The 15216-nt window shown below is 36.8% G+C and overlaps 1 protein-coding gene and 1 non-coding gene across 3 annotated transcripts in view; one reads left to right on the forward strand and one right to left on the reverse strand.

Moving 5' to 3' along the window:
- Positions 1-15216, reverse strand: part of ABCD3 (ATP binding cassette subfamily D member 3) — an 80392-nt gene that overhangs the window by 63977 nt on the left and 1199 nt on the right. The gene's annotated exons all lie outside the window — the stretch shown is intronic.
- On the forward strand, positions 1114-1215 carry LOC123860679 (U6 spliceosomal RNA). The gene has a single exon (XR_006794796.1). It is a non-coding gene; the product is annotated as a U6 spliceosomal RNA (small nuclear RNA).

Here is a 15216-nt window from a genome sequence, read left to right on the forward strand (position 1 = left end):
ATCAGCTCCAAACTGATGCCATGAAAGGCAAAGATCATTTTCCTCAGGTTTCACAAACAATATACACCCTGAGTGACTAGAGGACAGTGATTCCGTTAACTACAAAAAGAATAACAGCAGTAAACACATTTAAGGGAAATAATAACTGGATTCATTGTAGACTTGTTCAATTTCAAGTCCCAGTGAGATAACTATATGGAATCAAACAGAAGACAATTTTGTAAAAGTTTAGATTTGAAGTACAAGAGTAGAGATGTTGATTTGAAAGGCATTAACACGACAATGATGTGGACATACAATGATATAGCTCGTTTGGGAAACAAAAACATGGCATCTGAAATGTGAGTTTTCCATCCATTTATTAAAATGCTGTGCTAAAAATTTTAGAATGTGCTCATAAGGAACTCGGTTTAAGTTGTTCCCTGAATATTGCTCCCAGGCACTGTAAGAGGCAAACTTTCCTCTTAAAAGTATGTTTACTATAAGCCCAAAATTATCCCTAGAATTTTAAATAAAATATCCTGACCATAATCAAAAATAACCAAGCACACAGCAAACTAAACTCCATAAACAGGAACCAGCAGAAATTAAAAGAAAACAGAAGGAGACCCAAGAAGATTTCAGATGTTGGAATTTCCAAAAGCATCCTATAAGACAGTGCAGACCATATTTAAAGAAATAAATACACAAAATAAAAGTTATCTACCAAAATAAGGAAATTATATTAAAAGAGAGAGAGAGAGATCTAAGAGAACCAAACAGAATTTTTTTTTTAGCCAGAAGGTGGAAGGGGGAGGGGCAGAGAGGCAGAGAGACAATCTTAAGCAGGCTCCATGCCAAGCACAGGGCTCTATCTCACAACCCTAAGATCATGACCTGAGCCGAAATCAAAGAGTCCACATTTAACTGACTGAGCTACCCAGGCACCCCAGGGCCAAGTGGAACTTTAAAAAATAACACATACAACAAGTGAAATTAAGTATTTAATAGTTTTAGTAGATTTCACACAGCCAGAGACAACTAATAATCTAGGAGCTAAATCAGAATTTGCTATCCGGAGTGTAGCAAAAAGTAAACAAAAAGATGGAAAACAAAGAAATAAAAGTAAGAGAATGCTCACTTCATCAGCAATGTACTAAAATTGGAATGATACAGAGATTAGCATGCTGCCCCCAGAAGGATGAAACACAAATCTGTCAAGTGTTTAAAAAAAAAAAAAAAAAAAAAAAGGAAGAGACAGTGGTTACAATGAGACTATCTTAGTTGGTGTCCGGGAAGTATAAAGAAAGAAAACAAGGCATAGATAATGGCTGAGAATATTCCAAAATGGAAGAGACACCAATCCACAAAGTCAAAAAGGCCTAGTGAATCCTTAAGCAGGATAGATAAAAATATCCACACTTCACCAAGTCAGAGTGAGCTCCAGAAAAATTAAAGATAAAGATAAATCCTTAAAAGCAGCTAGAGAAAAAAGACCCATTACCTTCAAAGGGGCAACAGCTACAAACTGATAGCTGACCTCTCAATATCAGTAATGGAAACCAGAAGATGGGAGAATCAAATATTCAACGGACAGAAAAAAAATCACACTTTCATGAATGAAGGCAAATAAAAACATTATCTGACAAAATGGAGAAAGTTCATTATCAGATTTGTACTAAAGGTCATATTGGTGGTGGCAGGGAGGGTGATTCCAGTTGGAAGGTAGAGGTTGCAAAAATGAATGAAGAGCAACCAAAGTAGTAAATATATAGTTAACTCTAAATGAGTATTACATAAAACAATAGTAATGTCTTTTAGTACTTAAAACAAACAAACAAAAAAAACCCCACTACAACAAATGCAAATAAATCAGGAGGAAGCTAAGTGGAGCCACTGCTCTAAAAGTCATTTTACTGCTTAAGAGGGGGATGAAGTATTACTGATTAATGTTTAGACCTAAAAATTTTAATACATGTTAAAATTTCTAGGGTAACCAGTAGAAGTAAAGTAAAATAAAGAATAACTTCCAAACTACTAGAAGGAGTAAAAATAAAATAATGAAAAAAGAAATAATAACTACAAAGCAATTTTGCTGTTTAATCAACAATAAGAAGAAAAAAAAATACAAGAAAAATTCCCAAATGTTTGGAAATTGTGGTAAATTAAATATGAGACAAATTCTTTGTGTTTCTCCTAAAAAGGAGGAATCTATTTTCTCATCCTTCAATCTGGGCCAAGCTTGTGACTTGCTGTATCCAAAAGTATGTGGCAGAAACCTTTTTGCTTTTACTTTTTCCTCTTGGAATGCTGACCTGAGACTACAAATGAGGAAACCGGTATAGTCTACTAGATGATAAAAAGTCACTTAGATGAGAACCAAGGCACCCCAGCCACCAGCTAGCACCATCAGCCAGATATGAGTGAAGCCATCTTAAATCTTCCCCCGTGTAGCCAATCCTCTAGTTGAAAGCAGCCTCAAGCAAACCCAGAACAAAACCAGCAGAGGCACTGCCCAGCCACCCACAGAATTGAGGGGAGAAATAATTACTTTAAGCTACTAAATTTCAGGGTAGTTTGTTATGCAACAATAGATACCTGACATATATAAAGAGATAAACTTGTGAAAAGTCATAGGTCAACGAAAAAAATTTTTGAAATGTATGATATACACATCAAATGATACGTTTACAAAATGGTATAGTTTATATATCAAAAAATCTGTGCTGCAACTAAAGCAGTGCTTAGAGAGAACTTTGTAACCTCAAATGCATACTTTAGAAAAGAAAGGCTGGAAATTCATATCACTCTCAGAACACCAGAAAAATAAAATTAAGCGAGGAAAGTGTAAAGAATAAAAGAATACAGAGGCAAGCAAAAAAAGAAGGAAATAACAAACAGTAAATAGAGGTAAAGTAAAACTGAAAGCTGGATTTTTGAAAAAGCTCACACATTTTTACAGACTTACGGCAAGATTGATTTTTAAAAAGGAAGGCAATCATACATTAACCTACAGATTAAAAGCAAGCCTCATCAAAATCCCAACATGCTGATCCTAAAACTTATAGAATAGTTAAAAGAGTTGATAACCAAGGCACATTTTATATTTTGTTTATAAGATCCACTGCATTCATAAAATAAGTTTCCTCCAAAGCATCTATAAAAGAGAGAGCATTAAATAGGTATTTACTTATAGTAAATCAATAGGTTCATAATGACACTTAAGGGAACTCATTGGTCACCTTCAGAGAATAACAAGGAACTAATGGATTATTTTAAAAATTGGTAAAGTAAGAACAAATATCTATCCTACCTTTCCTAATTGAACTGTACCACTGGGTAACCAAATAGTAAATGAAGAAAAGTTTCTTTTTTTTCTTTTTTCATTTATTTATTTATTTGACAGAAAGAGACACAGCGAGAGAGGGAACACAAGTAGGGGAAGTGGGAGAGGGAGAAGCAGGCTTCCCGCCGAGCAGGGAGCCCGATGCGGGGCTCGATCCCAGGACCCCGAAATCATGACCTGAGCCGAAGGCAGACGCTTAATGACTGAGCCACCCAGGCGCCCCAAAAGTTTCTTTTTATGGAAGCATTCCACCTTATAAATGAAGAATAACAGAATTAAAATATCACCATTTTATAAGCCCTAAGAAACAAAAATTCACTGATCTATGCATCAAGCAACAGTGGCTGCTAAAAATCACAAAAAGAGAAACAACCAGACACTACATACATCTTCATTGAGAGTATACCACATCAACACCTAGGAAGTATTCTTGTCCAAAAAAATAAAAAATAAATCAAAGCTTTGATCAAACTTTTAGATCCAACAACTCAATTACAGGAAATACAGAGAATGAAGAAAAAGTATGCAATCAGCATAACCTAGATGGCAGAATCTGTATGGGTCAAAATACTTGATTGTTTCAACAAACTGTAAGAAAGAAAGGGGAAAAACAAATGCGAGCAGGCCATGAAGATTAAGAGAAACAAATAAGAAAACACACAACTAAATTATAGTGCTTAGGAATGCACATTTGGGCAATAAAATTAGAAAGAAATGTACAGATGCAATTACTATAGGAGTCAGGATAGCAGTTATAGCAAGGGAGAGAGATGGGCTCTGACTGGAAAGGGGCACATGGAAGACTTGTGGGGTGGCAGGCAAAAATTTATTTCTTGACCTGTGTAGTAGTTACAAGGTTGTTTATTTTAAAAACTAAAAAGTCATTAGGTTATGTATGTTTTTATGTAGTTTCCTTCATTTGTGGTAAAAAGGTATTAAAAATCTTAGAATATTTCACCATGACTCTAACATTTTAATATCAACATACTACCACAAAATTTTAACAATTAACTTTGCGTTTAACATAAAACTTTTTTTAACCCCTGAATGATTGGTGACTGTTCTTTGAATCTAAGCCCATCTGAAAGATTCGATAAAAATGCTTTATTCTGTCTTTTACCTTCCACATGGCTAATTCAAACTTAAAACTCTCATAAGCAGGTACCATTTTTACCCTTCTGATTCCTCACTAGTAAAATGAAAATAATAAAACAACTATCCCAAAAGACTGTAAGGAATAAACATAAAATACTTAGAACAATGCTTAAAATACGGTAAGTACTCAATAAATAGTTCACAGTAATACTTCCAGCTACGTGTCCTTGGAGTCTCTTCTCAAATCCATTAACTCCATGCCTTTGCTCATGCTGTTTTCCCCACCTAAAATGCCTTCTATCCCTTAGCGAAACACTACAAACCTCTTAAAGTCAGGCTAAAATGTGAAGCCTCCCCAGATAACTACAGATATCAAATTAGCTGAATATGCTTTGATAAGTTTATTTTCAATTTTATACCTCATTAATTTAATTGCATTCATTCAGGTCTGCTAATTTAGCAAAAGGATTACAAAGGCATGTTTTTATAAAAACACTTTTTAAGCATACTCAAAGCTTCAAACCCTCTTAATATGTACAATAACTCCCACTGAAGGGCGTAACCATTGGCTATCCAGAGTATTTTATCCTTACATTTATAGAAGGCTGTATCATTGACAGAGAGATCTAAAACAAGTGTTTTTTTCATAAAAAGAATGTCATGATGAGAGCCATGTCCTTAAGTAAGGGCCTGATGCAAAGTTTTTTTGTAGAAATAACTACAAATGCTTATGCACCTGGGTGACTCAGCCAGTTAAGCATCTGCCTTTGGCTCAGGTCAGGATCCCAGAGTCCAGGGATCCAGCCCCAGGTCTGACTCCCTGCTCAGCGGGGAGTCTGCTTCTTCCTCTCCCTCTGCTCCTCCCCCCACTTGTGAGTGCTCTCTTTAGCTCACTCTCCCTCTCAAATAAATATATAAAATCTTTAAAAAAAAAAAAAAAACTACAAATGCCATTCTTAAACAAGTCTGACATTCCACACAAATCATTCCAAAAGAAATAACAATAGAGAAATACAATACCCATTTTTATAAAATTTAATCTGGCAAATATAATTGTAAAGAAAACTGCAAAGAGAGTATCTTTATATTCTTCATAATTCCAGTTTGTATTTTATTGTAACAGATTAGAAGGTGATATTCATCAGGTCATGGATAAGACTGATGTTGATCCTAGGAAAAAATTACAACTTATTTACGAAAATGGACAATATGGCACCAGTACTTGGAAGAAGTGGTAAATTCTAAGAACAAGCACAAGTTCACCAAAAAGTCATGTTGGACCAAATTCATTCTCTTCTCTGAAGGAATCATGAAAATTCTGTAAACTTAGTTATTATGCTACAAAGCATTTGACGATGGACCAAATCAGTTCTCCACCTTTTCCATGCAAAAGAAACCGATGCCACTCTAGGGTCTCATCTTCACTGCTCCATGACCAGAAAAGACCCTTCCTGGGGTGCCTGGGTGGCTCAGCCGGTTAAGCGTCTGCTCAGGTCATGGTCCCAGGGCCCTGGGATTGAGCAGCGAATTGGGCTCCCTGCTCAGCATGGGGCCTGCTTCTCCCTCTCCCTCTGCTGCTCCCCCTGCTTGTGCACGCACTTTCTATCTCTCTCTATCAAATAAATAAGTAATCGAAAGAAAGAAAGACCCTTCCTCACCAGCTCCAGCAGAAACATCTCCAACTGGCCCAATATGGATTTGATGCGTAGTCCTAGGGTCGGAGTGCCAGGTCATTACCAGAAGGAAAGGTGTGAAAAAGTGTTAGGTAAGTTGAAGATGAGAACTAATACAACACCCAAAGGGTATGAAATAATAGAAAGGTTACAGAGGTATAAACACACCGTTCTATACTTGGTCCTGTCCAATAACTTAAATTTACTGGGAAAATACAGAGAACGAATACTAATTAAATGTATACGACACCCAAAAAAAAATTTAGAGGAAGTGATACATCCAAAGATAAGTATAAATATGTGCACCCAGGTTTAATTAAAAAAAAAAAATCAAACACAAGTTGAGGAGGGCAAATGAAGGGAGAACAACTGTAAACTAAATCCGAGGGAAGAGTATTGATTGTCACAAAAATAATAAATGTAACCTCACCTATTTTAACAAAATCTTAGGATTTACAAAGCAAGTAACAGGCCATTCCACTCCGTGTCAGTCAGACCACACATAGAAATAATACAGTTTTGGACTTCTTTAAGAGGTGGAGAAATAAAGAACATCATATTCAGGAAGCAGCAAATGAAAAAACACAGAGGCCTGAAACCGTGTCATGTAAAAGTAAATACCTTCCAACTTTGAAAGTAAATGATCCTATCAATACAAAAAGGCTTCCTTAGGGCGATTTTCATGGGCACATTTGAGGAAATTTTTAGGAAGGCTCAATGGTTTTTGAGAATCTAATAGTGCCATGTTTGGCTGTCCTTTTAGTTTTCCTTTCAGCAAGCATAGGGAACTAAAGCTAGATCTTCTATTGAGCTTTGTTCCAGCGACTACTGATTAAGACAATTTCTGACTTAATCCTCAGAACCACTGAGTTAAGTAATACTATTATCCCTGTTCTGCAGGTGAGAATACTGAGGCTCAGAGGCTGAGAAAACTTTGTACAAGGTCACAGATATAGCAAATAGCTGCATAAAAACTTGAACCCATATCTAACTCCAAAGACCATACCATGTTTTATAGTATGCCAAACCGCCTCCATAATAAAGATCAAGTTGCTACCTGTAAAAATGCACATTCTTGCAAGTTAAAATGTCGTGACGTCATTTTACACCTTTGAAGTAATAAAAAAAAATTCAAACACCCGTTACTGATGATTAGAGAATTAAATCTGCACTCGTCATAGTATTCTGTGGCGCAACTCTTGAGAAGTAATAGATGAAATTTGTGTAGCTCCAGAATGTTCACACCCTTTCCATAAACACTAAGGAAAGTTCATAAGCTTTCATTCTACAATCCCATTTCTGGCAACTTATTCCAAGGAAATAATTCAGCAGAGACAGAAATGTTCACCTGCAAAAATATTTAGCATTATCTAGAAAAATTACAGAAGCAACCTAGATGCCCAAAATAAATTATGATATAGTCACACAAAGGAGTATTCATGTATTTCTTTAAAAGTATAGTTACGGAGGCACCAGGCTGGCTCAGGAGTTCCGGGATCGGATGGAGTACTGCGTGCGTTGAGTGCGTGCGCGTGCGTGCGTGCGTGCGCGTGCCTGTGTGCGTGCGCTGGCTTAGCAGGGAGTCGGCTTCTCCCTTTCCCTCTGTCCCTCCCCCCTGCTTGCTCACGTTCTCTTTCTCTCTCTCTCTCCCCCCCCTCGCAAATAAAATCTTTTTTTAAAAGAGTATAGTTACAAAGTTCATGTAGAAACATAGGAAAGATGTCTACATATTAAATGAAAATAGCAAAACATGTACATTATAATTATGTAAGAATGCTTGCATGTAAATGAGAAATACGAGGTAACAAAAATAAAATATATGTTATAGTGATGACATTATGGATAACTTAATTTTTTAAATCATCTTTAATGTTTCCACTGTATTATTAACTGTGAAAAGGTTATAAAACAGTAATGATACCATTTTCATAAATTTCTAAGACTTGTTTTACCCATGCATTTAAAGGGGCCCAGCTCCTAAAGAGCTCATAATATACTTAAGGAGACATTTACATTTGTAGCAAGAAAAATTTGTTATTTAAAAAAGCAGTAACCACAGCCCTAAGAAATGAGCATCTCAAGAAATGAGTCAGTCAACAAACTTTTTTTGAGAGCCGACTATATGCCAGCCACAGTTCTAGCCACTGGGGCTGTAACAATGAACAAAACAGACAAAAATTCCTGCCCTCATGGAACTTACATCCTAGCAGCAGAGACATACAATAAGCAAGATAAGTATATAAAATAAATACTGCATTTGATAGTGGTAAGGAAAAGCCGGGAAAGTGAGCAGTGTGTGTGTAGAGAATGCTTTTTTAAATTGAATGGCAGTGGAAGGTCTCCCTGAGAAGAAATTCTGAAAAAAGATGGGAAAAGGGGAGGGAGTTAGCATTGTGGATATGTGGGGAAAGAGCATACAAGACAAGGCAAGAGCAAGTGCAAAAAACCTTGAAAAAGAATCTCTGGCCAATGACGCTATTGTGCCAAAAACGGAGAAGTGTAATTAATTAAACAGCAGACCACAGATAGCTACACAGTTCTGAGAACACTGCTTCTGGACCTGACCTGCATCAGTTGGTTTCAGTACACAGACGCTTTTCCTGGCAAATTCTTTGAGGCCTTTTGCTTAAGCATTCTCTTTATTCTGAGGATCCAAAATGAGGCCTATAACATCCACTCATGGTTCATCCCAAGGGTCTCCTGAATTTCCAGCCCCTCACCTGCCTCATGCTTGTACTTTGCAAAACATTCAGTGGGCCTGTGAAACTGAGCAAAGGGAAGCCAGCGCCTCCTAGAGCTTGATTTGAAAGGAGCAGATCTCATGAAGGAAAGCTGAATTTCAAGTATGCAGGAAAGCTGTAAAGTTGCGGGGAGAGAGTGCAGGGAGTAAAAGCCAGAGATATGAGAACATTTAAGAGGTACAGAAAAGATCTAGCAAAAGGCCACGGGGCTGAGGCTCAGGGAAAAATAGCCAACAAACTGCCAACAATGGAAATGTCAAAGGAACTTACAAATAAAAGAATGTCTCCATCTGAAGCTGTTCACCATGCTGAGAGATAACCGCTGCCATCACCCCCAAATGTTCGATAAAACTCTACTACAATCACCTGCTTTGTGGCTGATGCTTTATAGGAATCAAGGCAGATACCAAAAAGGCTCAAGAGACAAGATATAGGGGTGCCTGGGTGGCTCAGTCGTTAAGCGTCTGCCTTCGGCTCAGGTCATGATCCCAGGGTCCTGGGATCGAGCCCCGCATCGGGCTCCCTGCTCTGCGGGAAGCCTGCTTCTCCCTCTCCCACTCCCCCTGCTTGTGTTCCCTCTCTCGCTGTGTCTCTCTCTGCCAAAAAATAAATAAAATCTTTTAAAAAAAAAAAAAGAGACAAGATATAAGTAGGATCTAAAATAGAGCAAAAGCTTTTGCACAGGGAAGGAAACTATCAACAGAACAAAAAGGCAACCTACTGAATGGGAGAAGATATTTGCAAATGATGTATCTAATAAGAGGCCAATATTCAAAATATACAAAAAACTTATACAACTCAACACCAAAAAACCCCATAAATACTCCAATTAAAAATGGGCAAAGGACCTGAATAGACATTTTTCCAAAGAAGACATACAGATGGCCAACAGACACATGAATAGATGATCAACATCACTAATCATCAGGGAAATGCAAATAAAAACCATGAGATATCATCTTACACCATCAGAATGGCTACTATCAAAAAGACAAGAAATGATAAGTGTTGGCAAGGATGTAGAGAAAAGGGAACCCTCATGCACTGTTGATAGGAATGTAAATTGGTGCAGCCACTGTGGAAAACAGTATGGAGGTTCCTCAAAAAATTAAAAATAGAAGTACCAATACGATCCAGTAATTCCATTACTGGGTGTTTACCCAAAGAAAACAAAAACACTAATTCAAAAAGATATATGCACGCCTATGTTTATTACAGCATTATTTATAATAGCCAAGATACAGACACAACCTAAGCATCCACTGATAGATGAATGGATAAAGATGTGGTGTGTTTATATTACACACACACACCCACACACACACAATGGAATATTACTCAGCCATAAAAAAGAGATCTTGCCATTCAAAACAACATGGATGGACCCAGACAACAGTACGCTAAGTGAAATAAATCAGAGAAAGACAAACCATATGATTTCACTTATATGTGGAATCCAAAAAAAACCCCACACAAATAAACAAAAAGCAGAAACAGACTCATACATAAAGAGAGAACTGATGGTTGCCAGAGGGGTGGGAGCAGGGGATGGGCAACATGGGTGAAGGGAAGTGGAAAGTACAGGCTTCCAGTTACGGAACAAATAAGTCACAGGGATAAAAGGTACAGCATAGGGAATATAGTCAGTGGTATTGTAATAACATTTGTATGGTGACAGATGGTAGCTAGACTTGTGATGAGTATAGCATAACTAATAAACTTGTAGAATCACTATGTTGTACACCTGCAACTAATATAACACTGTATGTCAACTATACTTCAATTTAAAATATATATTTATATTAGGGACCCCTGGCTGGCTCAGCTGGAAGAGCATGCGACTCTTGATGTCCACGTTGTGAGTCCAAGCCCCACACTGGATGTAGAGATTACTTACAAATAAAATCTTTTAAAAAAAAATAAACTGAAGAAATAAAAAAACCAAAATATATATTAAAATTTTTTAAATAAATAAATAAAATAAAACAGAGCAGAGGCAAAATTTTAAATAAGGTGTAACTAAGAAAACTACAAGCTTCCTGAAACTCCTCAGAAATATTTGGGGGAGGAAACTGTGTTCCCACCATCTACAGAGTGGGCTTTGAAAAGGATAAAGGACCATTCCATAAGCTGGGGGACTTGGCTACACCCTGATAGCTGACAGCTAGGTCACACCCAATCAAGCAATTAAGACATAAAACAAGAAAGGTACCTAAGCTTTTGACAACTGTGAAGCTGGAGAGATCCCAGCCGGGCTAAGGATGTCAAATCTCACTATCTTGCCAGCCTGTTGACCTTTTGCCCAGGCCCCTCAATAAAATGGTTTGATCCAAAAAAATAAAAAATAAAAATAAGGTACCTAAATTCATGCTTCAGGAAGTTAAAAAGGATCATTATTTAGATCATCCAGAGTTGTTACATGATACTTCATGGAATAGATGACTCTCACTTACCCCTTAAAGGATAAGAGCTGAAGAAAAGAAAATATAAGGAGAGAGATTCCAGGTTTGGTTAATACGAATAACGCTCCAAAGCCTGGGATGAATGTGGCCTGTTCAGAGAACAGTGCAAAACTGGTCTATTTGGAACAGAGCATACTCATTGGCAGGCAAAGGCATATAAATAAGATTAGCCAGGTAAGGTGAGACCAGGTGAGGGACGAGAAATCTGAACTTGACAAGCTTCATGGGAAGGGGAAGAAACTGCTTTGTTCTGTTTTTGTTTTTCGTGTTTGGCTTAAGACTATAAAATACTATGGCAGTGCAGACTGGTCTCTTTGCCCTCTAAAATTGGCCTGTAATATCCTAATACCCTGCCCATGTTACATACTCTCAGATATACAACTATCACCTCTATCTATCACCTAACTATCTAACTATCACTCTAACTATCACCTAATGCCTCTATTCATGGTTGTACTGGTCCTACATCCCCAACTGTCAATTATCCTTAACCTTAAAAGTTCTTCAACTAAAAAAAAAAGTTCTTCAAAAAAAAGTTCTTCAACTATCCTACGTAATTTGCCCACCCCATACAACACTTAGTGTCTATCCCGTGACATGTGCAAATTAGTAATTTATACATGACGCAGTACACCCCTCAAGAAACTCACTCTGATGTAGGCAGAAGCCAAGAAAATAAACTAGTACAATACAGAGTGCTAACTAGTGAAGTAATGCTTAGCATATCATGAGAGCAAAGGACAACATCAGTTTGGAAATCAGGAAAAGACAGAAAACACCTAAGAGAAAGTGTTAACTGGACTGAGTTTTGAAAGAAAATAAATACCAAAAGGTGGGAGAGAAGTGCTGGGGATGACAGTAATCAGACTGCAAAGACTGTCATACTCAGATTGTTACTCCATATGGCTGGATGAGTAGGAGAAGAAGTAGTAAAGGACCAGATCATGAACACGATTTTCTCGTGCTAAGAATTTTGTGTTTTAGAATAACCAAAAGACTTTAATGAAGGAATAACAAGATCATAATTGTTTCTTAAAAAGAGCTCTGGTGGCAGTGGAAGATGGATTGAAAGGGTTCCACAAAGCTTCCTCCTACCATAAAATGCCACAAAAATCTGATAAAGGCTGCTGTTAACATTCAATTTATCTGCAGTTATCCACTCCTACCCCTTTTCTAGGCTTAGCTCATATTCTTCATAAAGCCCTCCTTAACGCTTCCCAAACACATTAATCTTTCCTTTCTCAGAACTTCTAAGGCATGTCTGTCTGTACACTGCATTCTGTCACCACCTTAAAATTTTAATTGATTTGCATTTAAATTTCTTCTTCCTAACAATAATGTAAGCTCCCTATGAAAAGATGTCATATTTTTTTAATGTATGTGTAATACACACACACACACACACACACACACACCCTCTACCCATAGCACCTAGGGCAATAATACAACATTTTGAAACAGATACTTCCTTTGAACTGAATAGATGGTCTCCTTTATCTATGAGTACAGATTCCACTATTCTCCATAAATAACAAATAAAATAAAATGTATGATTTTAAAATGCATGATTTAAAATTAAGGGGGAAAAAGTATACGTAGTGGGAAATGAACACAAGGCAACTTTCTAAGAAGATGAAAATGTTTTAATTTATGATAGGGGTGTATTACACTGTTGTACTGCATTTACTTAAAAAATGTGTAACCAAGATTTATACCGTTTAATATATATAAATTTACCTAAAAACCTGGAAAAATAAGGGGTGGGAGCAAGGGGCTATAGATGAAACATGAATAGCAAAATGTTGATGGCACTTCTTCAGTAAAGCGTATAGATGGTTCATTATATTATTCTGCTTACTTTGAAAAAATGCATTAACAAAACTAAAAAATAACTCAGAAAATTAAATTATTTATTCTCCTAATGTTTGGTATAATGTGACATTGTAACTTTTAAAGTGGTTTTACTAGCTCTCTTACCTAGTTGATTCTAAGGAATACCTTCTAAGAAGTCTATTGTTCATAGCATAGATGAAAAACAGCCAAGCAGCCATAGGTTCCTTAATTAAGCACCAGATAGGAAAATTAGCCCTGTAAAAACGATACCCAAAAAGCCAGTGAGATATAAAGTTAGAATTTTCTAATCTCCTAATCTTCAAACTGTGCAGCCAAAGATAGCATTTGAAAGATATCCAAAAGTTTCTGGAAATGCAACATCTACAAAAACAGACTCAACACCATTCTTGATGGTTTTAAAATAATTCAATTATTTTACCTCAGGAATTTAAACTTCATGCTTATCTGCTCTTAATTTGCATTCTCCTCCCACAAAATATTTAATGGGGAAAATAAAGATTTTCCTTATTCATGCCAATGCACAAGGTTAACAATCTTTTGTTCAGTAAATTAGTTGTTGCATAACTTAATCCCTCAAAAAGTACTAAATTTCTCAAAAAGACTTCCAAAGCATTTTACAATAAAATGTAAATGAAAAAACACCTAAAATTTAGTAAGACAATTTCTTTTACACTGTTATGCTATTTCTCAGGAGATGATATTTAAAACTTTCCTTACAATAATCTACAGCCTTATAAATCACTAGCTATCTAAACTGACTGGGGGCACCTGGGTGGCTCAGTCGGTTAAGTGCCTTCCTTCGGCTCAGGTCATAATCCCAGGGTCCTGGGATCGAGCCCCGCATTGGGCTCCCTATTCAGCAGAGACCCTGCTTCTCCCTTTCTCTCTGCCTGCTGCTCTGCCTACTTGTGCTATCTCTCTGTCAAATAAATAAATTTAAAAAAATGACTTTTAAACTGACTGGAAGGGACATGAAGAGTTTCTGATAATGTTCTTATATGGGTGCAGATCTGTGTGCTGATTACATGGGTGAGTTCTATCTGTAAAAATTCTTCAGGCTCTACACTTAATATGTACTTTTCTAAATTCCATATAAATTCCATACATATTACACATGTAATACTCTGATAAAACACAGTAAGCCACAGCTGTTAGAGCTGCCCTCAAATCCCCTACCTCATACTAAAACACTTGTTCTATGCACTGAAACATTTCTCTAATAAAAAGTAATTCAAAGTTATTTTATAGCATTTAACATTTTCTGACATATTCCCAGATAACAAATAACTTTGCAACTGGGAGCTCAGAAAGCACACAACAGAAAAAAAAAAATGTTTATATTTTCCAGAAGAAATCATTTTAAAAGCTAAGTGAATAGAAGAAAAGTGAATTGGTACTGTATTGTCTGGACAAAGATGCAAATCATTTTCAACTCAGTTAATCGAATTGAGAAAGGAAAAGAAAGACCACCACTTCAGACCTTAGTATAAAGAAGACAGGAGAAGGTTAGTAAGCATTTCACGGATGGAAGGCCGCTTGTTAGTGATTTACTCCAAAGTCTCCTACTAATCAGATATTTCAAGCAAAACAAAAACAAGAGGCAACAGTACCTGCCCAGAGAGATGAATTAAATAAAATACATGGAAGCAGTATGCCAAGATTTAATATGGAATATCCAGTGACTGGCAAGAATGCTAGGGAAGTAACCTTTCCTAATTCGTTTGCTGAAGCCAAGTGTCTCCCAGAGAATAAAATATTATGTCTTAATCCCACAAGAGTAACTCAATTCTCTCTTTTCCTTCCTCTAATCTTATCATCGCCCAAAGTTAAAGCTAAACATTAAGATTCTCTCGAGGAGAAAGAAGAGGATCTTGATCCTCAGCTAAATCACACTTTAACCTTCCACCTGAACAGCCAGGGGAGGGAACCTTGATCTCCAAATTCAGCCTTTCCGGGTGAAATGTCAGGGAGTTCACTGACCACCTCCCAGGGAACACCACTTTAGAAAGCAATCTTACCAAATGGACCCAGAAGCGTTCACATGTACAATCCTCACGACTTTGAAC

This window comes from Mirounga angustirostris, unplaced genomic scaffold, assembly GCF_029215605.1.
Source record: "Mirounga angustirostris isolate CCGP_5_RB_7025 unplaced genomic scaffold, mMirAng1.0.hap1 SCAF_4, whole genome shotgun sequence".
In the NCBI taxonomy this organism is placed as follows: domain Eukaryota; kingdom Metazoa; phylum Chordata; class Mammalia; order Carnivora; family Phocidae; genus Mirounga; species Mirounga angustirostris.